Consider the following 26,645-nt stretch of genomic DNA (forward strand, 5'->3'; position numbering starts at 1 on the left):
TCTGGGCACCAAACATGGCCTCCCAGAAGCCCGGTGCCAGAAAACTACGCCTACCAGCATTCCCCAGGCAGATGGCTTGACCAACCACAGGCCGAGTGTTCGAGAAATACATTTACCAGCACTCACTGGAACCCAAGCACTTACTGCCCTTTCAAAATAGACTCAAGCCCTAACACTAAAAAACTTCGAAACCCCTACAGGCCTAATCCAAACTGTTTACCACACTAAACCCCTGAAGTCCTATGCCTAAAAGCCCTTAGGACACTTAGGACGCTCAAAACCCAAACCCAAAACAATAGGATTCTCAAAGCCCTAAACAACAAGATTAGGACGCTTAAAGCCGTAACCCCAAAATTAAGATGCTCAAAACACAAAGCCAACCCAAAACACTAGGATGCTCAAAACCCTTACTCAAAACATCAGGATGCGCAAAACTCTAACCCAAAAATTCAGATGCTTAACACCCAAAGCCCTAACACAAAACATTAGGACGCTCAACACCGTAACCCAAAAAATTAGGACGCTCGAAACTCTAACCCTGGAGAACCGAACCTGAAAAAAAAAAAAAAAAAAAAAAAAGGATCTTAACACACTAACCCTAAATAACTGACCAAAAATAAAACCCTAGGACCCTAACCCTAAAAAACATAGCAACACTCCATCCCAAAAAAAACTCTAAAACCCTAACACGCTAACCCTGAAACCCTTAAAACCCTGTTAAAACTCCAACCCAGTTATACACCAGTTACCTCCCTTAAAGGATATAGAGGAGCTCTCTCAGATACGGCAGTCCTACTTCTCATGAATGCATCCTTTAGGTGAGGAGGGGGAGAAGTAAAGCAAAGAACAACTCACGGGTTGAGATCAGGATAGTTTAATTAAATGGAAATAATTATAATAATTAAATAAAGACTACCATGAACTAAACAATTTAACTAAGGGGAAATAAAAAGGGAAAGGGGAAAAGGGAGGGGAAAAGGGAAAATAAAAAGAAGGGACGAAAACAAACAAACAAAATAAATGAAAGCTATATGGAAGTGCAGAGGAAAGAAATTGCTCTCTACTTGCCACAAATGAGCGATGATTGACCACGTCCTTGATGCAAGGCCTCAACGCACGCAGCCGGTGTTCGAGAGGAGGACCGACGTCTTCTCAACGAGAGCCCACCCCTCCCCTCTTCTTCCTGTTTCCACCTTTTATTGCTGAGTGTGACATCCCATGGTATGGAATATCCCTTGGATTGGTTTAGGTCAGCTGCCCTAGTGATGTTTCTCTCCTCGCTTTTTGCCCATCCCCTAGGAGGGCCCAATGCTGTGCCACTGCTGCTCAGCAGTAGACACAACACTGGTGTGATAACACTGCTGTTCCAGCTACAACTGCAGAGTACGGCACTGTATGGGCTGCTGCTGGGAAAGTTAACATTCCAGCCAGACCCAGTACACCACCAGAGGTGGATTGTTACGATATGGAGACGGTAGGTTATCCAACGGCTCCCGTTTATTATCTTTTTATTTTTCCTGTTCTTCTTCTTCTTCAAAATTTCTTACCTGCTTTTAGTGTAAATATTAAGGCCGTAAAAGGACATGAAGTCCTCCTGATCCGTAATCCTGCATCATCACTTTCTTCCCGGCAGAAAGGTTCCTTCGAATTAACATGTGTATTTAAGGCCCGACAAATACAGTCTTCAAAGAATCCAAAAACGGGCCCAAAGACATGCGGTCTTAAAAGCTCCTTTGGCCATTCTATCACACAAGACTGGACCCTTTTTTATTTACTTTTTACGTTTCTGGGGCCTCTCTCGTTCCAGTTTCTAATCGTTATTCCTAATGGACTTTCTGCTGGTATGTCTGGTAATTTGCTTCCTTTCTTCTGGTCCCTGGTCTTCGGTTTTGTCTCACCCATCTAGGAATGTTACTCTGGCAATTCCCACAGCCCTTGGTTACCTTAATAAGAGTGTCTTAAAGAGGATTTAAGATCTATCACCCACCCACAAAGCCTATAGGAATCCCTTCGGTCCTTCACCGGCCAAGTCCCCCGCGGGAGATTGGAACCGTGGTAAAGAAGACCTCCACAATCGCTTCGGAACTAAATTCCGTCTCAGTCACACTCTTACACACACAGGCAACCAAAACCCATCCAACAGAACAGTATACGCTTTAAACACTTACGACTCCATTGTCTTCATTCAGATCTTCACACGCAGAATTACGGGCAAAATATAGTGCTGCAGCCAGCAAGGGAGCTGAAAAAAAAATCAAAACCTTAGCTTACCTTTATTCAGGTTCGAGATGCCATTAGTCCCGACCAGACTTGAACAGCAGCCACCAAATGCTGGGGCGCCTCTCCTAGATCAAATAAGAATTCAGGAACCAAAGCCCTCCCGGACAAGCCCCCTGGTGTCATACATGACTGGGTCCCAAACTGGATTGCAATTAAATTTTACAATTTTTTAAATAAATAGAGGTAAACGAGAAGTTGCTCGCAAACAGATATACTGTGCCAGATGCCCTTCAGCAAGTGCCCAGAGGCAGACCGGATGTCTTCACCAACACAGTCCAGACAATGTATTAGTACACCCATGCACTGCCACGTTAATCACTAACTGCCAGGCAGGACAGCTCCAGACCAAACACATACACGCACAGGCACGCCACAAACGCTACAAACAAAACACACAACACAAGGCACAAGAAAAAGTGACCCCCAAAAAGAAAGCCCTACAGCAACAGCAAGTCAGATACAGGTGCTCTGCACCAGACCCCAGGAGAGACTCAAATGTCACGACACGCGACTGGAAGCAACTGCCAGAACTGGGATGATGGAGGCCTAAAAAGCCTGCCTTCAAGACAAGAGACCAGAAGGATGGGGACTGAAAACCCCCTAAGACGACACTTAGGAAATCAATTCCCAAGCAAGAGCTCCTGATGCGGCCCAGATGACTTCTGCAAGAGTGAGGATGGAAACAGATGCGATCTCAAACCAAATATAATGCACAAGACCTGAAACAGATCTGCACTTTCAAGCACTTCTTGTCTTGCAGTCGCTGCTTGACCAGAGTCATGATGACCAAACAAGCATTGAGGCCCTTCAGCACAGCTACCAAGTCGCCTGTCTAGTCAGTCCAATCTAAAAAGCCAGGAGGATATCAAGACCCGAGAAGCACAGAACAGACACTGCAGAAGCAACACTACAAGACAGACGAACAGAAGGAAACTGTCCTGCCTGGCGCACGCACGCTACAAAATAATCCCGCTGCTTCTATTAGCCTGGTGACCCAGCCACAAGCAGCCTGAACGTGACGACCCAGCCTGAAACACCCTCACAGTGGCACCAAGTCTATTCAGCCAGCTGGCTCCATGCTGCTCTGGCTCCCAGCTCCCATTAGTCACTCCAAATATGCAAATACCAGGTGCCCCCCAACTTAGCTCTCAGGTTGCTGGATGGTAAAGTCCCTCCGCCTCAAGAAATACACAGGCACTGATTGTCATCTTAGTCAATTGCCAGGCTCATCATCAGCTGCAAAAACAGAGAAACAGCATTCACTAGGACACTGGCCCCTTTGCTCACCTTCTCCACAATGCTGACTACTGCTGATGCAACATACGATTGTGCTCACCTGTTCCTCTCTGAGACCAAGCTCCAATAGTGCAGCCAGTATCATCCACACCACCTGGGAAAACAAAGGGATTAAATGTTCGTTGCATTCACAACAAGTCAACCAATGGTGTTTTATTTTGTTGTTCATTTGTGTGTGTGTGTTTGGTATTTTTTTTGTTTGCCTGTTTGTTTTTTTTTTGGGGGGGATCTGCTTTAGCTCAACAGAATGCAGAGTGCAGACGAGACCTGAGGTGTTCCTAAAAGCAACAATCCCCATGCTTTTGCTGAAGCTTTGAATATTAAAAGGACAATACAACCCAGCAAGTAACTGAAACTTTCTTAATTGGTATTAGCTCAAATTTTATTATTATTTTTAAACTTAGAAAGAAAAATCCAGGATCAGAACAGATTATACACCAACAAAATCAATTCCATTCCATCCCCAGAAAAAAATCACATACTCTCATCCCCTCCTGTACCTCAGCCGCTTGCCTGCCCCACATAGCAGATGCTTCCATCTGTTCTCATTAGCCACTTACAGCACTTCTAAAAGGCAAACTGGAATTTTACTCTATTGAACGAAGGAAAATAACTGCAGTAACAACCGCACCCCAAAAATAACAGCTACCTCAGCTTATCACGCATCAGAGTCACTGCAGAGGCAGCTCGGGTCGAGACGTCCTGCACTGCGCACTGCACGCTGCATTTCAACATGAACAAAGGAAAGACACAGGCAGAAGATAAACATTCAGCTGCCAGCGGTAGCACCCATCCCTCAACAACATAAGCGACCCCAGCTTTACTTTTATCCTTTCAAAACAGCACTCCACTTGCCTCTATACTTGCAAATTAGGTCCAAGCTTGAAAGGAGCGGCCACCATCATCCACAACACCTGGGAACACAAAAGGACAAAACGACCACTGTGCTTGCAAGCAACCACCTGCCACACTGCTCCTCTATCCCAAACGGCCTCACCTCCGACCCTCACAGAGAAACACCTGAGCGTCTTCGCTTCGGATAAGGCACGACCAGGCTGGCAACACTCACCTTCCCTCAGAGCTCCATCACAGGAGGATATCCCTTCCCTGTCCACGACTGCACAAAGCACCTGCAGAGACAAGGGAAAAGCACACTCTGAGGCACCTCACAGCCACAGCGTACCTGCTGCAAGACCTCTCTCTTCCCAGCTCCGGTACTTCTGCTGCTCACCAGCTCTAACTCAGATTCTTCACTCACAGCGCCACAGCAAACTCTGCCCAGGCCACACAACACACACTACACAGGCTACATTGCCTAAGACACACAAGCTGGAACGTTCCCACCCAACAATCAGTCGCATCACACAGGAAGGCTGCCGTACTCTCCGAGAAACCAAACCTACCAGTCCTGAGGAGCTCCCCACCTCCTCCTGCCAACCACACTCAGCACACACACTATTTACTGCTCAGAAAAACAGAAACTTAAAACATACACACAAAAAAAACAACTGAGCTCCACAAATGCCAAAAAGACATGCACACACAGCAGCCTCGGCAGGGATAATCAAACTTACCCTTTGCAGATGAAAGAGGTAACTCTGATACATCGCTGCTCAGTCTCTTGGCAATGCTGCATCTACCCTGCCAAGAAACATGTAGCATGAAATGAAGCTGGTTTTAGTCCTCTGGAAAATTACAGAAGTACGTCTATGCATCTAGAGAATAAATTTAGCTCAAAAACAGAAGAGCATGCCACCATCCCAAAAAACAGTGAGCCAGCAGCCTCTACTAAATATCTCTCTATTAAGTGAATTCCAAGCACTTAAAAATTCTAGAAATCTATAGACTCCAGCCTGCCTAGAGAACCCTGCAACTGACTAAAGGAAAAACAAAGCACTTACCCCAAGGAGCAGCCCAGGCAGAAGGAGCTCTCTGATGGCATGCCTGGGGCTGATATACCATTTGGCCCCGCCCAGCACCCAAACCCAATCACCTGGAAAAGGGGAGGGGCAAAGCACAAGGAAGTAGAAAGAAAGCAGGAGCAGCAGCAGTTGGTTTTCGTTTTCTTTATTATTATTTTTTTAAATCTGCTTTACTTGAACAATATGCAGAGAGCAGACAAGAGACCTGGGGTGTTTCTAGAAGCAACAATCCCCATGCTTTTGCTGCAGTTTTTAACATTGAAAGGACGACACGACCAGGCCAGTAACTGGAACTTTCTCAAATGGAATTAGCTCAAACAGGTTCATCATCACTTGCAAAAACAGAGAACCAGCATTCACTAGCACGCCAGCCCTGATACCCACCTCTTGGACAACGCTCACTACTACTGATGCAACATACAGTTGTGCAATACCTCTCTGTTCAAAACTCCTTTACCTCAGCTGCTCAGTAGCTCCACAGGACAAATGGGCCCGGGCGGCGCCGCGCCGAAATGGGCCCGGGCGGACTTATTCTGCAGATAAGAAGAAGGTGAGCCTGCTCACTCTCTAGGCACTACTGCACTCATGCGGTCAAGAGACATTACCCCACTGTTTCCCAAAAACAACTACCTGGAAACCCGTAATAAACATACTTCTAGTATGTCAATTCAAGGACAAAGTCTAGAAGGCTGCAAGGTCTAAAGACTCGACAGACAGAAAACACACAGGCAAAAGCTCCAGAAATATAACAAACTGTCCCTAAACTTCAAACAGACTACCCCTTACATGCCCACTGCTGCCATTTTCAGATACACGCTCACACAGGGAGCTTCGATGATACATTTCTCCTAAACCCTGCTGCATCACTTTAACAGCAAGGTTGTAACTTTGATAATATTTGACATGCAGGCAAAGACTCACAGAAAGCCCCGTAATTCTGCAAAAATCAGAAGGGACCCAGAACCACAAAGCAAACACACAAAGTAACATCACCATACTATCCGTAAAACTGCCATAATAACTACTCACCTGAGGAAGAGCTGCGTGCAATACAGGCACCTACTACTACTACTAGATTGCTTTACAATGACAGATCCTACCAGTTGCCACCTCAAAAAGATATGCGTACCGGTTTCTACTTCAAAACGCATCAGTCCATAGGCTCTGACCCACCTAAAGAACCCTCCAAACAACTGAAGGAAAAACAAAGCACTTACCCCAAAGAGCAGCCCAGGCAGAAGGAGCTCTCTCATGGCATACGTGCAACTCAGCTACCATTACCTCCCACATGGAACCTGAAGCTAATCACCTGGGAAAGTGCAGGAGGAAAGCACAAAAAAAAGCAGGAAGAGGAGGAGCAGCAGCTGTGGTTTCTTTATTCATTTATATGGCTTAGCTCAACAGCATGCAGAGTGCAGAAAGGAGAACTGGGGCGTTTCTAGAAACAAAAATCCCCACGCTTTTGCTGCAGCTTTGGATATTAAAAGGACAAAATGACCAAGCAAGTAGCTGATTTTTTTTTCCCCATCTGGAATTATCTCAAGCTTTTATTTACATAGAAAGAAAAGTCTAGGAGCAGAACTGATTACATGCCAAAAAAAACAATTCAATTCCATTCCACTTGCAGGAAAAATCACTTACTTCAGTAAGCTATCTGCGAACCAAAAGGCTATGCTGATGGGTTAAAACACACTACAGAACGCTGGGTCCAGGCCCTCCGCTGCACTGAATTAAAACCCATCCCTACACTCACCAAGGCGCAACCCCAACACAAACACAGAAACATCATTACAGCTTCAACACAGTTTTGGGAACTGCTGGAAAGCATGCTTCATACTCAGCGAGGCGTGCTCACGCTACACAGGACAGGGCTTCGGGCACCTCTTACCTACCGAAGACGACCACCATCAGCACCTGCTTTGTTCCGATTCTAAAGACTAACATCACAGCCCACGTTGCCTGGGACACCTGATAAACAGAAGAGAAAGCAGCCATACCCTTTTCAAGCCATCCCTGCACGTGTCGCTCCTTGATCATCTGCAACCTCTTCTCAAATCCTCAGCCACTTCTGTGGAGAGCCTGTCATGGCACCTGCAAAGCAAGACGGATACCCTTCGCACTCACCTCGTGCTACTTGGCTGTTCTGCTCCAATCCAGCCCGCCCTTCTCGTGCTGCTCTTCAGAGTGCAGCTTGGCCCCACTGAGCCTGTGCGAGACACCTGCAAAAGAGAAAGAAAAGCATAGGCTGAAGCAGCATCCAAAGCCACAGCACAGCTGGGACAGTTACTCTCAGCTGCTGCCTTACCTCGGCCCCCTCACCTGCCCTCGAGGAAGATGATTCCATCTGCTCTCTTAGGCCAGCTACAACACACCTCCGAAATATAAACAGGATTTTTACTGTACTTTGTGTAGTTAAGTAACTGCAGTGACAACTGCACCCCTAAAGTAACTGCTACATCTTTTCATCGCTCAACTTGCCAAAAGCAGCTCTGGTCATCAAGTCCCGTGTTGTACACTGTGTTTCAGCTTTAACAACTGAAAACAGACACAAGATAATCATTCAGCTGCCAGCATTAGCACCCATCCCTCCACAACAAAAGGGACCCCTTTTACAATATTATCATTTCGAAAAAGTAGCCCCCTTGCCTCAGCACCTCAGAAGTAGATCAAGCCAGTCACCGAGTTGCCTACCGAGTGCTGAACAGTTCCAGAAGGAGCTCTTTCCTGTGACAGGTTCCTCCTAGGGTTTACACTCTACTGGGGACAGGAAAGAAATAAAAATAAACATTTCAAAACCCCGTATCTGTAAGCTATCAAGATTCGACAGACCTCCTCAAGCACACCGTTCAAGCGCTATGCGAGCAGCTGCTCACAAGCAGCTCAACTCTCCCACCCCCCATCTGCCAAACATCAGAGATGACCGTGCCAGCTGCCCTTCAGTACGTGCCCAGAGGCAGACTGGATGTCTTCGCCAACACAGTCCCATCAATGTATTAGTACACCCATGCACTGCCACATTAATCACTAACTGCCAGGCAGGACAGCTCCAGACCAAACACGTACACGCACAGGCACGCCACAAACACTACAAACAAAACACACAACACTAGGCGCAAGAAAAAGTGACCCCCAAAAAGAAAGCCCTATGGCAACAGCAAGTCAGAACAGGTGCTCTGCACCAGACCCTACGAGAGACTCAAATGTCACGACACGCGACTGGAAGCAACTGCCAGAACTGGGATGATGGAGGCCTAAAAAGCCTGCCTTCAAGACAAGAGACCAGAAGGATGGGGACTGAAAACCCCCTAAGAAGACGCTTAGGAATTCAATTCCCAAGCAAGAGCTCCTGATGCAGCCCAGATGACTTCCGCAAGAATGAGGATGGGAACAGATGTGATCTCAAACCGAGTATGATGCACAAGACCTGAAACAGATCTGCACTTTCAAGCACTTCTTGTCTTGCAGTCGCTGCTTGATCAGAGCCACGATGACAAAACAAGCATTGAGGCCCTTCAGCACAGCTACCAAGTCGCCTGTCTGGTCAGTCCAGTGTAAAAAGTTAGGAGGATATCAAGACCCGAGAAGCACAGAACAGACACTGCAGAAGCAACACTACAAGACAGACGAACAGAAGGAAACTGTCCTGCCTGGTGCACGCACTCACGCTACAAAATAATCCTGCCTCTTCTATTAGCCTGGTGACCCAGCCACAAGCAGCCTGAACGTGACACAGCCTGAACCACCCTCACAGTGGCACCAAGTCTATTCAGCCAGCTGGCTCCATGCTGCTCTGGCTCCCAGCTCCCATTAGCCACCCCAGATATGCAAATACCAGGTGCCCCCCAACTTAGCTCTCAGGTTGCTGGATGGTAAAGTCCCTCCGCCTCAAGAAATGCACAGGCACTGATTGTCATCTTAGTCAATTGAAGGCTCATCATCAGCTGCAAAAACAGAGAAACAGCATTCACTAGGACGCCAGCCCCATTGCTCACCTTCTCCACAATGCTGACTACTGCTGATGCAACATATGATTGTGCTCACGTGTTCCTCTCCGAGTCCAAGCTCCAACAGTGCAGCCAGTATCATCCACACCACCTGGGAAAACAAAGGGATTAAATGATCGTTGCGTTCACAAGAAAAAAACACTATTGGGTTATTTGTTGTTGTTGTTTGTGTGTGTGTGTTTCTTGTTTTTTTGTTGTTGTTTTTTTTTGAAATCTGCTTTTGCTCAACAGCATGCAGACAAGAGAACTGGTGTGTTTCTAGAAGCAACAATCCCCATGCTTTTGCTGCAGCTTTGAATATTAAAAGGCCAATACGGCCCAGCAAGTAACTGGAAATTGCTTAACTAGAAATAGCTCAAACATTATTTTTTTTTTTATGTAGAAAGAAAAATCTAGGTGCAGAACAGATTATATGCCAAAACAATCAAACACCAAACAATCTTCCTTTCAGATAACGGATGACCAGGCTGACAACACAAACCTTTCCTCAGAGCTTCGTGACATGAGGATTTCCCTTCCCTCTCCACAACTGCACAAAGCACCTGCAAAGACAGGAGAAAAGCACACTCTGAAGCACCTCACAGCCAGTGTACCTGCTGCAAGACCTCTCTCTTCCCAGCTCTGTTACTTCAGCTGCTCACCAGATCTAACTCAGATTCTTCGCTCACAGCACCACTCCAAACTCTGCCCGGGCCACACAACACACACTACACAAGCTACATTGCTTAAGACACACAAGCTGGAACATTCCCGCCCAACAAAGAGTCACATTGCACAGGAAGGCTGCCGCATATTCCTAGAAACCAAACCTACCAGTCCTGAGCAGCTCCCCACCTCCTCCTGCCAACCACACTCAGCACACACACTATTTGCCCATCAAAAAAAAAAACAAAAACTTAGAACATACACACACACACAAAAAAAAAAAAAAAACAACTCAAATCCACAAATGCCAAAAAGACATGCACACACAGCAGCCACGGTAGGGGTAATCACAGACTTACTCTGCAGATAAAAAAGGTGACTCTGATACAACTCTGCTCAGTCTCTTGATAATGCTGCATCTATGCTGTCAAGCCACAGGTAGCATGCAGTCAAGCTGGTTTTAGTCCTTTAGAGAATTACACAAGTGTGTTTATACATCTAGAGATTAAAATATAGCTCAAAAACAGAAGAGTATCCCACCATCCCAAAAAAAACAGTGAGCCTGCAGCCCCTACTAAATATCCCTCTACTAAGTGAATTCCAAGCACTTAAAATCCAGAAATCCATAGGCTCCAGCCTGCCTAGAGAACCCTGCAACTGACTGAAGGAAAACCAAAGCACTTACCCCAAAGAGCAGCCCAGGCAGAAGGAGCTCTCTGATGGCATGCCTGGGGCTCATATAGCATTTAGCCCCGTCCAGCACCCAAACTCAATCACCTGGGAAAGGGGAGGGGCAAAGCACAAGAAAGTAGGATGAGAGCAAAAGAAGCAGCTGTGGTTTTTTTTCCTTTGTTTTTTAAAATCTGTTTTATCTCAAAAAAATTCAGAGAGACCTGTGGTGTTTCTAGAAGCAAATATCCCCTTTTGCTTTTGCTGCAGCTTTTAATGTTGAACTGATAATGTCACCAAGCAAGTAACTGAAACTACTTCAGCTGGAATTAGTTTAAACACGCTCACCGTCATCTGCAAACACTGAGAACCAGCATTCACTAGCCCTAACCCTAACCCCTGACCCTAACCCCAACCCTCAACCTTAACTCTAACCCTAGCCCCAGCCCTAGTCCCTAACCCCAACCCTAGTTCCCGAGAACTTCATTTCCCGGTATGCTCCGGGCACCCAACATGGCCTCCCGGAAGTCCAGAGTCCCAGAACTACATTTCCCGGCATGCAAAGGGCACCAAACATGGCCTCCCGGAAGTTCGGAGTCCCAGAACTACATTTCCCCCTATGCTCCGGGCACCCAACATGGCCTCCCGGAAGTTCGGAGTCCCAGAACTACATTTCCCGGTATGCTCTGGGCACCCAACATGGCCTCCCGGAAGTTCGGAGTCCCAGAACTACATTTCCCGGCATGCTCTGGGCACCCAACATGGCCTCCCGGAAGTTCGGAGTCCCAGAACTACATTTCCCGGCATGCTCTGGGCACCCAACATGGCCTCCCGGAAGTTCGGAGTCCGAGAACTGCATTTCCCGGCATGCTCTGGGCACCCAACATGGCCTCCCGGAAGTTCGGAGTCCCAGAACTACATTTCCCGGCATGCTCTGGGCACCCAACATGGCCTCCCGGAAGTCCGGAGTCCCAGAACTACATTTCCCGGCATGCTCTGGGCACGCAACGCGGCCTACCGCAAGCCTTGTGCCGGAAAACTACACCTACCAGCATTCCCTGCACAGCCGGCACGGCCAATCAGAGGCCGAGTTGTCGAGAACTCCATTTAACAGCACTCCCTGGAACCCTAGCCCTTACCGCCCTTACACAAAAAAGCCGCAAGCCCTAACCCTAAAAATCCTCGAAACCCCTACAGACCTAACCCAAACTATCTACCACGCTAAACCCCTGAAGTCCTATGCCTAAAAGCCCTAACCCAAACACTTAAGACGCTCAAATCCCACACCCACAAAATTAAGATGCTCAAATCCCAAACCCAAAAAAATAGGACGCTCAAATCCCAAACCCCCTTCCGAAAAAGAAAATAAGAAAAATAAATCAAACAAAACAAAAACAACAAAAGGGGTAGACCTGGTGGCATCTGCCCTATAACCCTGCAAAAATCATGAGGGACATAGAACAACAAAGCAAACACACAAAATAACATTGACAGCCTATCCATAAAAGTGCTATAACAATCACCTCCAAAGAGCTTCATGCAATAAATGCACGTACTACTAGATTGGTTTCCTCTAAAATATCGTACAAGACTCTGACCCACGAAAAGAACCCTGCATGTAGCTAACAGAAGAATAAACAAAGCACCGACCCCAAAGAGCAGCCCACGCAGAAGGAGCTCTCTGATAGAACGCCTAGGGCTCGTATAACATTTGGCCCCGCCCAAACCCAATCACCTGGGAAAGAGGAGGGGGCAAAAAACAAGAAAGAGAGCAGGAGCAGCAGCTGTGTTCTTTTATTTATTTTTTTATTTATTTGTCACCTATCCCTAGTTTACAGCATGCGGAGTGCAGACAAAAGAACTGCGGTGTTTCTAGAAGCAAAATTTACCGTATTTTTGCCTCAGCTTTGAACATAGAAAGGACAATACAACCAAGAAAGTAAATGAAATATTTTCAACGGGAATTAGCACGAACCTTTCATTTACATATGAAGAAAAATCTAGGAGCGTAGGAAATTACACATCAAAAAAAAAAAAAGACGTAATAAGCAACGCGCGTGCACGGCCCCCGGCCGCCTGCAGTACTCGTTTTCCACAGCAGGTGGCGGCAGAGGGGCGCCCTCGGGCGTCACCGGGCATGAGCTCCCCCCGGCCGCCTGCAGTACCCGTTTTCCACCAGCAGGGGGCGGCAGAGGGCGCCCGCGGGCGTCACCGCGCATGCGCGCCCCCCGGCCGCCTGCAGTACCCCTTTTCCACCAGCAGGGGGCGCCCTAACCCTAACCTAACCCGAACCCCAACCCTAATGGCGTCCCCCCGACAACCGCACCCCGCACATATGGTTCCCCCCTCATTTTGGTTCCCCCCCGGTGCGCCCCGCAAATGCGTGCCCCCGGAAACAGCACCCCGCACATATGGTTCCCCCCTCATTTTGGTTCCCCCCCCCGGTGCGACCCGCAAATGTGTCCCCCCGGAACACGCACCCCGCACAATTGGTTCCCCCCTCATTTTGGTTCCCCGGTGCACCCCGCAAATGCGTCCCCCCGGAAACAGCACCCCGCTCATTTGGTTCCCCCCTCATTTTGGTTCCCCCCCCCCGGTGCGACCCGCAAATGTGTCCCCCCGGAACCCGAACCCCGCACACTTGGTTCCCCCCCCCTTGGGGTCTCCCCAAGCCCCATGGACCCCCCCCCCCTTGGTCCCCCCCCCATTTTGTCCCCCCCCCAGTCCTACCCGTGCCCGCAGCAGCCGCTCGCGCTCCGCCAGCGCCTCCTGCACCCGACGCTGCATCTCAGCCAGGTGGAGGCAGGCGCTGGGGGGGGGAATAAATTGGGGGGGGTCAATTTGGGGGGGTCTGGGGGCGCATTTAGGGGGCGGAGGGGACTGGTTCTCACCTGTAGAACTCGGCGTCGAGCCCCCCTGGGGGCAGCTGCAGGGCCAGGATGCCTGGGGGGGTGCGGGGGGGGACATGTCAGCACCCCCCAGACCGAAACCCCAAAACCGCTGCCGTTGACCCCAAGGTGGCTGCTTGTGACGCCGGTAGGGCCACCGGGCGCCCCGCGGGCCACTGGGAGCGGAAGACGGGCATGAAGCTGCCGGTGGACGGCGGCCACGCTAAAATGCTAGGTCAGCCGCGCGTTGGGGCTCTGGGGGGGGGGGGGCACCCCATAGGGTCACAACCCCCCCAAAACCCCCCGGCCCCATAGAGACCCCCCCCAGCCCCACAGATCCCACCCCAAACCCTGTAGGTGCTCCCCCAAACCCTACAGGCACCTTCTCCAGATGTTCCCCACAACCTCCCAGCCCCACAAGTACCCCCCCCTTGGCCCCATACAGCCCCCCCCCAGCCCCATATGGCCCCCCCACCTTGCAGGCCGCCCGCCCGTGGTCGTAGTACACCTCCTCTATGGCCTGGAAGTAGATGACGCCCTTCAGCTTTGTCTCCTCCTTGTCTGGGGGGGGGCAGAGATAGGGGGGTCACCCCATGGAACCACCTAACCCCCGACCACCCAACCCTGACCCCCCAAACCCCCAACCCTAACGGATCTAACCCTAACCCCCCAACCCTAACCCCCTAACCCTAACAACAGATATAACCCCCACCTTAACCCCCGACCCCCTTACCCCCCAACCCCCACCCGGCACGCTCTGGGCACCAAACATGGCCTCCCAGAAGCCCGGTGCCAGAAAACTACGCCTACCAGCATTCCCCAGGCAGATGGCTTGACCAACCACAGGCCGAGTGTTCGAGAAATACATTTACCAGCACTCACTGGAACCCAAGCACTTACTGCCCTTTCAAAATAGACTCAAGCCCTAACACTAAAAAACTTCGAAACCCCTACAGGCCTAATCCAAACTGTTTACCACACTAAACCCCTGAAGTCCTATGCCTAAAAGCCCTTAGGACACTTAGGACGCTCAAAACCCAAACCCAAAACAATAGGATTCTCAAAGCCCTAAACAACAAGATTAGGACGCTTAAAGCCGTAACCCCAAAATTAAGATGCTCAAAACACAAAGCCAACCCAAAACACTAGGATGCTCAAAACCCTTACTCAAAACATCAGGATGCGCAAAACTCTAACCCAAAAATTCAGATGCTTAACACCCAAAGCCCTAACACAAAACATTAGGACGCTCAACACCGTAACCCAAAAAATTAGGACGCTCGAAACTCTAACCCTGGAGAACCGAACCTGAAAAAAAAAAAAAAAAAAAAAAAAGGATCTTAACACACTAACCCTAAATAACTGACCAAAAATAAAACCCTAGGACCCTAACCCTAAAAAACATAGCAACACTCCATCCCAAAAAAAACTCTAAAACCCTAACACGCTAACCCTGAAACCCTTAAAACCCTGTTAAAACTCCAACCCAGTTATACACCAGTTACCTCCCTTAAAGGATATAGAGGAGCTCTCTCAGATACGGCAGTCCTACTTCTCATGAATGCATCCTTTAGGTGAGGAGGGGGAGAAGTAAAGCAAAGAACAACTCACGGGTTGAGATCAGGATAGTTTAATTAAATGGAAATAATTATAATAATTAAATAAAGACTACCATGAACTAAACAATTTAACTAAGGGGAAATAAAAAGGGAAAGGGGAAAAGGGAGGGGAAAAGGGAAAATAAAAAGAAGGGACGAAAACAAACAAACAAAATAAATGAAAGCTATATGGAAGTGCAGAGGAAAGAAATTGCTCTCTACTTGCCACAAATGAGCGATGATTGACCACGTCCTTGATGCAAGGCCTCAACGCACGCAGCCGGTGTTCGAGAGGAGGACCGACGTCTTCTCAACGAGAGCCCACCCCTCCCCTCTTCTTCCTGTTTCCACCTTTTATTGCTGAGTGTGACATCCCATGGTATGGAATATCCCTTGGATTGGTTTAGGTCAGCTGCCCTAGTGATGTTTCTCTCCTCGCTTTTTGCCCATCCCCTAGGAGGGCCCAATGCTGTGCCACTGCTGCTCAGCAGTAGACACAACACTGGTGTGATAACACTGCTGTTCCAGCTACAACTGCAGAGTACGGCACTGTATGGGCTGCTGCTGGGAAAGTTAACATTCCAGCCAGACCCAGTACACCACCAGAGGTGGATTGTTACGATATGGAGACGGTAGGTTATCCAACGGCTCCCGTTTATTATCTTTTTATTTTTCCTGTTCTTCTTCTTCTTCAAAATTTCTTACCTGCTTTTAGTGTAAATATTAAGGCCGTAAAAGGACATGAAGTCCTCCTGATCCGTAATCCTGCATCATCACTTTCTTCCCGGCAGAAAGGTTCCTTCGAATTAACATGTGTATTTAAGGCCCGACAAATACAGTCTTCAAAGAATCCAAAAACGGGCCCAAAGACATGCGGTCTTAAAAGCTCCTTTGGCCATTCTATCACACAAGACTGGACCCTTTTTTATTTACTTTTTACGTTTCTGGGGCCTCTCTCGTTCCAGTTTCTAATCGTTATTCCTAATGGACTTTCTGCTGGTATGTCTGGTAATTTGCTTCCTTTCTTCTGGTCCCTGGTCTTCGGTTTTGTCTCACCCATCTAGGAATGTTACTCTGGCAATTCCCACAGCCCTTGGTTACCTTAATAAGAGTGTCTTAAAGAGGATTTAAGATCTATCACCCACCCACAAAGCCTATAGGAATCCCTTCGGTCCTTCACCGGCCAAGTCCCCCGCGGGAGATTGGAACCGTGGTAAAGAAGACCTCCACAATCGCTTCGGAACTAAATTCCGTCTCAGTCACACTCTTACACACACAGGCAACCAAAACCCATCCAACAGAACAGTATACGCTTTAAACACTTACGACTCCATTGTCTTCATTCAGATCTTCACACGCAGAATTACGGGCAAAATATAGTGCTGCAGCCAGCAAGGGAGCTGAAAAAAAAATCAAAACCTTAGCTTACCTTTATTCAGGTTCGAGATGCCATTAGTCCCGACCAGACTTGAACAGCAGCCACCAAATGCTGGGGCGCCTCTCCTAGATCAAATAAGAATTCAGGAACCAAAGCCCTCCCGGACAAGCCCCCTGGTGTCATACATGACTGGGTCCCAAACTGGATTGCAATTAAATTTTACAATTTTTTAAATAAATAGAGGTAAACGAGAAGTTGCTCGCAAACAGATATACTGTGCCAGATGCCCTTCAGCAAGTGCCCAGAGGCAGACCGGATGTCTTCACCAACACAGTCCAGACAATGTATTAGTACACCCATGCACTGCCACGTTAATCACTAACTGCCAGGCAGGACAGCTCCAGACCAAACACATACACGCACAGGCACGCCACAAACGCTACAAACAAAACACACAACACAAGGCACAAGAAAAAGTGACCCCCAAAAAGAAAGCCCTACAGCAACAGCAAGTCAGATACAGGTGCTCTGCACCAGACCCCAGGAGAGACTCAAATGTCACGACACGCGACTGGAAGCAACTGCCAGAACTGGGATGATGGAGGCCTAAAAAGCCTGCCTTCAAGACAAGAGACCAGAAGGATGGGGACTGAAAACCCCCTAAGACGACACTTAGGAAATCAATTCCCAAGCAAGAGCTCCTGATGCGGCCCAGATGACTTCTGCAAGAGTGAGGATGGAAACAGATGCGATCTCAAACCAAATATAATGCACAAGACCTGAAACAGATCTGCACTTTCAAGCACTTCTTGTCTTGCAGTCGCTGCTTGACCAGAGTCATGATGACCAAACAAGCATTGAGGCCCTTCAGCACAGCTACCAAGTCGCCTGTCTAGTCAGTCCAATCTAAAAAGCCAGGAGGATATCAAGACCCGAGAAGCACAGAACAGACACTGCAGAAGCAACACTACAAGACAGACGAACAGAAGGAAACTGTCCTGCCTGGCGCACGCACGCTACAAAATAATCCCGCTGCTTCTATTAGCCTGGTGACCCAGCCACAAGCAGCCTGAACGTGACGACCCAGCCTGAAACACCCTCACAGTGGCACCAAGTCTATTCAGCCAGCTGGCTCCATGCTGCTCTGGCTCCCAGCTCCCATTAGTCACTCCAAATATGCAAATACCAGGTGCCCCCCAACTTAGCTCTCAGGTTGCTGGATGGTAAAGTCCCTCCGCCTCAAGAAATACACAGGCACTGATTGTCATCTTAGTCAATTGCCAGGCTCATCATCAGCTGCAAAAACAGAGAAACAGCATTCACTAGGACACTGGCCCCTTTGCTCACCTTCTCCACAATGCTGACTACTGCTGATGCAACATACGATTGTGCTCACCTGTTCCTCTCTGAGACCAAGCTCCAATAGTGCAGCCAGTATCATCCACACCACCTGGGAAAACAAAGGGATTAAATGTTCGTTGCATTCACAACAAGTCAACCAATGGTGTTTTATTTTGTTGTTCATTTGTGTGTGTGTGTTTGGTATTTTTTTTGTTTGCCTGTTTGTTTTTTTTTTGGGGGGGATCTGCTTTAGCTCAACAGAATGCAGAGTGCAGACGAGACCTGAGGTGTTCCTAAAAGCAACAATCCCCATGCTTTTGCTGAAGCTTTGAATATTAAAAGGACAATACAACCCAGCAAGTAACTGAAACTTTCTTAATTGGTATTAGCTCAAATTTTATTATTATTTTTAAACTTAGAAAGAAAAATCCAGGATCAGAACAGATTATACACCAACAAAATCAATTCCATTCCATCCCCAGAAAAAAATCACATACTCTCATCCCCTCCTGTACCTCAGCCGCTTGCCTGCCCCACATAGCAGATGCTTCCATCTGTTCTCATTAGCCACTTACAGCACTTCTAAAAGGCAAACTGGAATTTTACTCTATTGAACGAAGGAAAATAACTGCAGTAACAACCGCACCCCAAAAATAACAGCTACCTCAGCTTATCACGCATCAGAGTCACTGCAGAGGCAGCTCGGGTCGAGACGTCCTGCACTGCGCACTGCACGCTGCATTTCAACATGAACAAAGGAAAGACACAGGCAGAAGATAAACATTCAGCTGCCAGCGGTAGCACCCATCCCTCAACAACATAAGCGACCCCAGCTTTACTTTTATCCTTTCAAAACAGCACTCCACTTGCCTCTATACTTGCAAATTAGGTCCAAGCTTGAAAGGAGCGGCCACCATCATCCACAACACCTGGGAACACAAAAGGACAAAACGACCACTGTGCTTGCAAGCAACCACCTGCCACACTGCTCCTCTATCCCAAACGGCCTCACCTCCGACCCTCACAGAGAAACACCTGAGCGTCTTCGCTTCGGATAAGGCACGACCAGGCTGGCAACACTCACCTTCCCTCAGAGCTCCATCACAGGAGGATATCCCTTCCCTGTCCACGACTGCACAAAGCACCTGCAGAGACAAGGGAAAAGCACACTCTGAGGCACCTCACAGCCACAGCGTACCTGCTGCAAGACCTCTCTCTTCCCAGCTCCGGTACTTCTGCTGCTCACCAGCTCTAACTCAGATTCTTCACTCACAGCGCCACAGCAAACTCTGCCCAGGCCACACAACACACACTACACAGGCTACATTGCCTAAGACACACAAGCTGGAACGTTCCCACCCAACAATCAGTCGCATCACACAGGAAGGCTGCCGTACTCTCCGAGAAACCAAACCTACCAGTCCTGAGGAGCTCCCCACCTCCTCCTGCCAACCACACTCAGCACACACACTATTTACTGCTCAGAAAAACAGAAACTTAAAACATACACACAAAAAAAACAACTGAGCTCCACAAATGCCAAAAAGACATGCACACACAGCAGCCTCGGCAGGGATAATCAAACTTACCCTTTGCAGATGAAAGAGGTAACTCTGATACATCGCTGCTCAGTCTCTTGGCAATGCTGCATCTACCCTGCCAAGAAACATGTAGCATGAAATGAAGCTGGTTTTAGTCCTCTGGAAAATTACAGAAGTACGTCTATGCATCTAGAGAATAAATTTAGCTCAAAAACAGAAGAGCATGCCACCATCCCAAAAAACAGTGAGCCAGCAGCCTCTACTAAATATCTCTCTATTAAGTGAATTCCAAGCACTTAAAAATTCTAGAAATCTATAGACTCCAGCCTGCCTAGAGAACCCTGCAACTGACTAAAGGAAAAACAAAGCACTTACCCCAAGGAGCAGCCCAGGCAGAAGGAGCTCTCTGATGGCATGCCTGGGGCTGATATACCATTTGGCCCCGCCCAGCACCCAAACCCAATCACCTGGAAAAGGGGAGGGGCAAAGCACAAGGAAGTAGAAAGAAAGCAGGAGCAGCAGCAGTTGGTTTTCGTTTTCTTTATTATTATTTTTTTAAATCTGCTTTACTTGAACAATATGCAGAGAGCAGACAAGAGACCTGGGGTGTTTCTAGAAGCAACAATCCCCATGCTTTTGCTGCAGTTTTTAACATTGAAAGGACGACACGACCAGGCCAGTAACTGGAACTTTCTCAAATGGAATTAGCTCAAACAGGTTCATCATCACTTGCAAAAACAGAGAACCAGCATTCACTAGCACGCCAGCCCTGATACCCACCTCTTGGACAACGCTCACTACTACTGATGCAACATACAGTTGTGCAATACCTCTCTGTTCAAAACTCCTTTACCTCAGCTGCTCAGTAGCTCCACAGGACAAATGGGCCCGGGCGGCGCCGCGCCGAAATGGGCCCGGGCGGCGCCGCGCCGAAATGGGCCCGGGCGGACTTATTCTGCAGATAAGAAGAAGGTGAGCCTGCTCACTCTCTAGGCACTACTGCACTCATGCGGTCAAGAGACATTACCCCACTGTTTCCCAAAAACAACTACCTGGAAACCCGTAATAAACATACTTCTAGTATGTCAATTCAAGGACAAAGTCTAGAAGGCTGCAAGGTCTAAAGACTCGACAGACAGAAAACACACAGGCAAAAGCTCCAGAAATATAACAAACTGTCCCTAAACTTCAAACAGACTACCCCTTACATGCCCACTGCTGCCATTTTCAGATACACGCTCACACAGGGAGCTTCGATGATACATTTCTCCTAAACCCTGCTGCATCACTTTAACAGCAAGGTTGTAACTTTGATAATATTTGACATGCAGGCAAAGACTCACAGAAAGCCCCGTAATTCTGCAAAAATCAGAAGGGACCCAGAACCACAAAGCAAACACACAAAGTAACATCACCATACTATCCGTAAAACTGCCATAATAACTACTCACCTGAGGAAGAGCTGCGTGCAATACAGGCACCTACTACTACTACTAGATTGCTTTACAATGACAGATCCTACCAGTTGCCACCTCAAAAAGATATGCGTACCGGTTTCTACTTCAAAACGCATCAGTCCATAGGCTCTGACCCACCTAAAGAACCCTCCAAACAACTGAAGGAAAAACAAAGCACTTACCCCAAAGAGCAGCCCAGGCAGAAGGAGCTCTCTCATGGCATACGTGCAACTCAGCTACCATTACCTCCCACATGGAACCTGAAGCTAATCACCTGGGAAAGTGCAGGAGGAAAGCACAAAAAAAAGCAGGAAGAGGAGGAGCAGCAGCTGTGGTTTCTTTATTCATTTATATGGCTTAGCTCAACAGCATGCAGAGTGCAGAAAGGAGAACTGGGGCGTTTCTAGAAACAAAAATCCCCACGCTTTTGCTGCAGCTTTGGATATTAAAAGGACAAAATGACCAAGCAAGTAGCTGATTTTTTTTTCCCCATCTGGAATTATCTCAAGCTTTTATTTACATAGAAAGAAAAGTCTAGGAGCAGAACTGATTACATGCCAAAAAAAACAATTCAATTCCATTCCACTTGCAGGAAAAATCACTTACTTCAGTAAGCTATCTGCGAACCAAAAGGCTATGCTGATGGGTTAAAACACACTACAGAACGCTGGGTCCAGGCCCTCCGCTGCACTGAATTAAAACCCATCCCTACACTCACCAAGGCGCAACCCCAACACAAACACAGAAACATCATTACAGCTTCAACACAGTTTTGGGAACTGCTGGAAAGCATGCTTCATACTCAGCGAGGCGTGCTCACGCTACACAGGACAGGGCTTCGGGCACCTCTTACCTACCGAAGACGACCACCATCAGCACCTGCTTTGTTCCGATTCTAAAGACTAACATCACAGCCCACGTTGCCTGGGACACCTGATAAACAGAAGAGAAAGCAGCCATACCCTTTTCAAGCCATCCCTGCACGTGTCGCTCCTTGATCATCTGCAACCTCTTCTCAAATCCTCAGCCACTTCTGTGGAGAGCCTGTCATGGCACCTGCAAAGCAAGACGGATACCCTTCGCACTCACCTCGTGCTACTTGGCTGTTCTGCTCCAATCCAGCCCGCCCTTCTCGTGCTGCTCTTCAGAGTGCAGCTTGGCCCCACTGAGCCTGTGCGAGACACCTGCAAAAGAGAAAGAAAAGCATAGGCTGAAGCAGCATCCAAAGCCACAGCACAGCTGGGACAGTTACTCTCAGCTGCTGCCTTACCTCGGCCCCCTCACCTGCCCTCGAGGAAGATGATTCCATCTGCTCTCTTAGGCCAGCTACAACACACCTCCGAAATATAAACAGGATTTTTACTGTACTTTGTGTAGTTAAGTAACTGCAGTGACAACTGCACCCCTAAAGTAACTGCTACATCTTTTCATCGCTCAACTTGCCAAAAGCAGCTCTGGTCATCAAGTCCCGTGTTGTACACTGTGTTTCAGCTTTAACAACTGAAAACAGACACAAGATAATCATTCAGCTGCCAGCATTAGCACCCATCCCTCCACAACAAAAGGGACCCCTTTTACAATATTATCATTTCGAAAAAGTAGCCCCCTTGCCTCAGCACCTCAGAAGTAGATCAAGCCAGTCACCGAGTTGCCTACCGAGTGCTGAACAGTTCCAGAAGGAGCTCTTTCCTGTGACAGGTTCCTCCTAGGGTTTACACTCTACTGGGGACAGGAAAGAAATAAAAATAAACATTTCAAAACCCCGTATCTGTAAGCTATCAAGATTCGACAGACCTCCTCAAGCACACCGTTCAAGCGCTATGCGAGCAGCTGCTCACAAGCAGCTCAACTCTCCCACCCCCCCATCTGCCAAACATCAGAGATGACCGTGCCAGCTGCCCTTCAGTACGTGCCCAGAGGCAGACTGGATGTCTTCGCCAACACAGTCCCATCAATGTATTAGTACACCCATGCACTGCCACATTAATCACTAACTGCCAGGCAGGACAGCTCCAGACCAAACACGTACACGCACAGGCACGCCACAAACACTACAAACAAAACACACAACACTAGGCGCAAGAAAAAGTGACCCCCAAAAAGAAAGCCCTATGGCAACAGCAAGTCAGAACAGGTGCTCTGCACCAGACCCTACGAGAGACTCAAATGTCACGACACGCGACTGGAAGCAACTGCCAGAACTGGGATGATGGAGGCCTAAAAAGCCTGCCTTCAAGACAAGAGACCAGAAGGATGGGGACTGAAAACCCCCTAAGAAGACGCTTAGGAATTCAATTCCCAAGCAAGAGCTCCTGATGCAGCCCAGATGACTTCCGCAAGAATGAGGATGGGAACAGATGTGATCTCAAACCGAGTATGATGCACAAGACCTGAAACAGATCTGCACTTTCAAGCACTTCTTGTCTTGCAGTCGCTGCTTGATCAGAGCCACGATGACAAAACAAGCATTGAGGCCCTTCAGCACAGCTACCAAGTCGCCTGTCTGGTCAGTCCAGTGTAAAAAGTTAGGAGGATATCAAGACCCGAGAAGCACAGAACAGACACTGCAGAAGCAACACTACAAGACAGACGAACAGAAGGAAACTGTCCTGCCTGGTGCACGCACTCACGCTACAAAATAATCCTGCCTCTTCTATTAGCCTGGTGACCCAGCCACAAGCAGCCTGAACGTGACACAGCCTGAACCACCCTCACAGTGGCACCAAGTCTATTCAGCCAGCTGGCTCCATGCTGCTCTGGCTCCCAGCTCCCATTAGCCACCCCAGATATGCAAATACCAGGTGCCCCCCAACTTAGCTCTCAGGTTGCTGGATGGTAAAGTCCCTCCGCCTCAAGAAATGCACAGGCACTGATTGTCATCTTAGTCAATTGAAGGCTCATCATCAGCTGCAAAAACAGAGAAACAGCATTCACTAGGACGCCAGCCCCATTGCTCACCTTCTCCACAATGCTGACTACTGCTGATGCAACATACGATTGTGCTCACGTGTTCCTCTCCGAGTCCAAGCTCCAACAGTGCAGCCAGTATCATCCACACCACCTGGGAAAACAAAGGGATTAAATGATCGTTGCGTTCACAAGAAAAAAACACTATTGGGTTATTTGTTGTTGTTGTTTGTGTGTGTGTGTTTCTTGTTTTTTTGTTGTTGTTTTTTTTTGAAATCTGCTTTTGCTCAACAGCATGCAGACAAGAGAACTGGTGTGTTTCTAGAAGCAACAATCCCCATGCTTTTGCTGCAGCTTTGAATATTAAAAGGCCAATACGGCCCAGCAAGTAACTGGAAATTGCTTAACTAGAAATAGCTCAAACATTATTTTTTTTTTTATGTAGAAAGAAAAATCTAGGTGCAGAACAGATTATATGCCAAAACAATCAAACACCAAACAATCTTCCTTTCAGATAACGGATGACCAGGCTGACAACACAAACCTTTCCTCAGAGCTTCGTGACATGAGGATTTCCCTTCCCTCTCCACAACTGCACAAAGCACCTGCAAAGACAGGAGAAAAGCACACTCTGAAGCACCTCACAGCCAGTGTACCTGCTGCAAGACCTCTCTCTTCCCAGCTCTGTTACTTCAGCTGCTCACCAGATCTAACTCAGATTCTTCGCTCACAGCACCACTCCAAACTCTGCCCGGGCCACACAACACACACTACACAAGCTACATTGCTTAAGACACACAAGCTGGAACATTCCCGCCCAACAAAGAGTCACATTGCACAGGAAGGCTGCCGCATATTCCTAGAAACCAAACCTACCAGTCCTGAGCAGCTCCCCACCTCCTCCTGCCAACCACACTCAGCACACACACTATTTGCCCATCAAAAAAAAAAACAAAAACTTAGAACATACACACACACACAAAAAAAAAAAAAAAACAACTCAAATCCACAAATGCCAAAAAGACATGCACACACAGCAGCCACGGTAGGGGTAATCACAGACTTACTCTGCAGATAAAAAAGGTGACTCTGATACAACTCTGCTCAGTCTCTTGATAATGCTGCATCTATGCTGTCAAGCCACAGGTAGCATGCAGTCAAGCTGGTTTTAGTCCTTTAGAGAATTACACAAGTGTGTTTATACATCTAGAGATTAAAATATAGCTCAAAAACAGAAGAGTATCCCACCATCCCAAAAAAAACAGTGAGCCTGCAGCCCCTACTAAATATCCCTCTACTAAGTGAATTCCAAGCACTTAAAATCCAGAAATCCATAGGCTCCAGCCTGCCTAGAGAACCCTGCAACTGACTGAAGGAAAACCAAAGCACTTACCCCAAAGAGCAGCCCAGGCAGAAGGAGCTCTCTGATGGCATGCCTGGGGCTCATATAGCATTTAGCCCCGTCCAGCACCCAAACTCAATCACCTGGGAAAGGGGAGGGGCAAAGCACAAGAAAGTAGGATGAGAGCAAAAGAAGCAGCTGTGGTTTTTTTTCCTTTGTTTTTTAAAATCTGTTTTATCTCAAAAAAATTCAGAGAGACCTGTGGTGTTTCTAGAAGCAAATATCCCCTTTTGCTTTTGCTGCAGCTTTTAATGTTGAACTGATAATGTCACCAAGCAAGTAACTGAAACTACTTCAGCTGGAATTAGTTTAAACACGCTCACCGTCATCTGCAAACACTGAGAACCAGCATTCACTAGCCCTAACCCTAACCCCTGACCCTAACCCCAACCCTCAACCTTAACTCTAACCCTAGCCCCAGCCCTAGTCCCTAACCCCAACCCTAGTTCCCGAGAACTTCATTTCCCGGTATGCTCCGGGCACCCAACATGGCCTCCCGGAAGTCCAGAGTCCCAGAACTACATTTCCCGGCATGCAAAGGGCACCAAACATGGCCTCCCGGAAGTTCGGAGTCCCAGAACTACATTTCCCCCTATGCTCCGGGCACCCAACATGGCCTCCCGGAAGTTCGGAGTCCCAGAACTACATTTCCCGGTATGCTCTGGGCACCCAACATGGCCTCCCGGAAGTTCGGAGTCCCAGAACTACATTTCCCGGCATGCTCTGGGCACCCAACATGGCCTCCCGGAAGTTCGGAGTCCCAGAACTACATTTCCCGGCATGCTCTGGGCACCCAACATGGCCTCCCGGAAGTTCGGAGTCCGAGAACTGCATTTCCCGGCATGCTCTGGGCACCCAACATGGCCTCCCGGAAGTTCGGAGTCCCAGAACTACATTTCCCGGCATGCTCTGGGCACCCAACATGGCCTCCCGGAAGTCCGGAGTCCCAGAACTACATTTCCCGGCATGCTCTGGGCACGCAACGCGGCCTACCGCAAGCCTTGTGCCGGAAAACTACACCTACCAGCATTCCCTGCACAGCCGGCACGGCCAATCAGAGGCCGAGTTGTCGAGAACTCCATTTAACAGCACTCCCTGGAACCCTAGCCCTTACCGCCCTTACACAAAAAAGCCGCAAGCCCTAACCCTAAAAATCCTCGAAACCCCTACAGACCTAACCCAAACTATCTACCACGCTAAACCCCTGAAGTCCTATGCCTAAAAGCCCTAACCCAAACACTTAAGACGCTCAAATCCCACACCCACAAAATTAAGATGCTCAAATCCCAAACCCAAAAAAATAGGACGCTCAAATCC

General features: G+C 48.1%; 5 long non-coding RNA genes across 6 annotated transcripts; all 5 read right to left on the minus strand.

Moving 5' to 3' along the window:
* Positions 1 to 59: 59 nt before the first annotated feature.
* LOC119715431 (uncharacterized) lies at positions 60 to 11,226 on the minus strand. Its single transcript, XR_011812573.1, has 6 exons — positions 10,833 to 11,226; positions 10,507 to 10,613; positions 9,984 to 10,044; positions 3,617 to 3,670; positions 2,169 to 3,516; positions 60 to 1,295 (listed from the first exon to the last, which is right to left on the minus strand). It is a non-coding gene; the product is annotated as an uncharacterized lncRNA (long non-coding RNA).
* On the minus strand, positions 3,680 to 9,432 carry LOC119715433 (uncharacterized). Its single transcript, XR_005262498.2, has 4 exons — positions 7,496 to 9,432; positions 5,151 to 6,807; positions 4,646 to 4,706; positions 3,680 to 4,490 (listed from the first exon to the last, which is right to left on the minus strand). It is a non-coding gene; the product is annotated as an uncharacterized lncRNA (long non-coding RNA).
* Positions 11,227 to 13,531: 2,305 nt separating the features above from the next.
* LOC140003622 (uncharacterized) lies at positions 13,532 to 14,269 on the minus strand. Its single transcript, XR_011812588.1, has 3 exons — positions 14,180 to 14,269; positions 13,708 to 13,759; positions 13,532 to 13,625 (listed from the first exon to the last, which is right to left on the minus strand). It is a non-coding gene; the product is annotated as an uncharacterized lncRNA (long non-coding RNA).
* Positions 14,270 to 14,519: 250 nt separating this feature from the next.
* On the minus strand, positions 14,520 to 25,713 carry LOC119715435 (uncharacterized). 2 transcript variants are annotated; one of them, XR_011812564.1, is made up of 6 exons: positions 25,320 to 25,713; positions 24,994 to 25,100; positions 24,471 to 24,531; positions 18,077 to 18,130; positions 16,629 to 17,976; positions 14,520 to 15,755 (listed from the first exon to the last, which is right to left on the minus strand). It is a non-coding gene; the product is annotated as an uncharacterized lncRNA (long non-coding RNA). The 2 variants fall into 2 exon arrangements; XR_011812565.1 differs by lacking the exons at positions 14,520 to 15,755; positions 16,629 to 17,976; positions 18,077 to 18,130 and adding exons at positions 20,412 to 21,293; positions 21,982 to 23,926; positions 24,015 to 24,080.
* On the minus strand, positions 18,140 to 20,338 carry LOC119715436 (uncharacterized). Its single transcript, XR_005262502.2, has 3 exons — positions 19,611 to 20,338; positions 19,106 to 19,166; positions 18,140 to 18,950 (listed from the first exon to the last, which is right to left on the minus strand). It is a non-coding gene; the product is annotated as an uncharacterized lncRNA (long non-coding RNA).
* Positions 25,714 to 26,645: the final 932 nt, after the last annotated feature.

Source organism: Anas platyrhynchos, chromosome 13, assembly GCF_047663525.1.
Source record: "Anas platyrhynchos isolate ZD024472 breed Pekin duck chromosome 13, IASCAAS_PekinDuck_T2T, whole genome shotgun sequence".
Classification (NCBI taxonomy): Eukaryota; Metazoa; Chordata; class Aves; order Anseriformes; family Anatidae; genus Anas; species Anas platyrhynchos.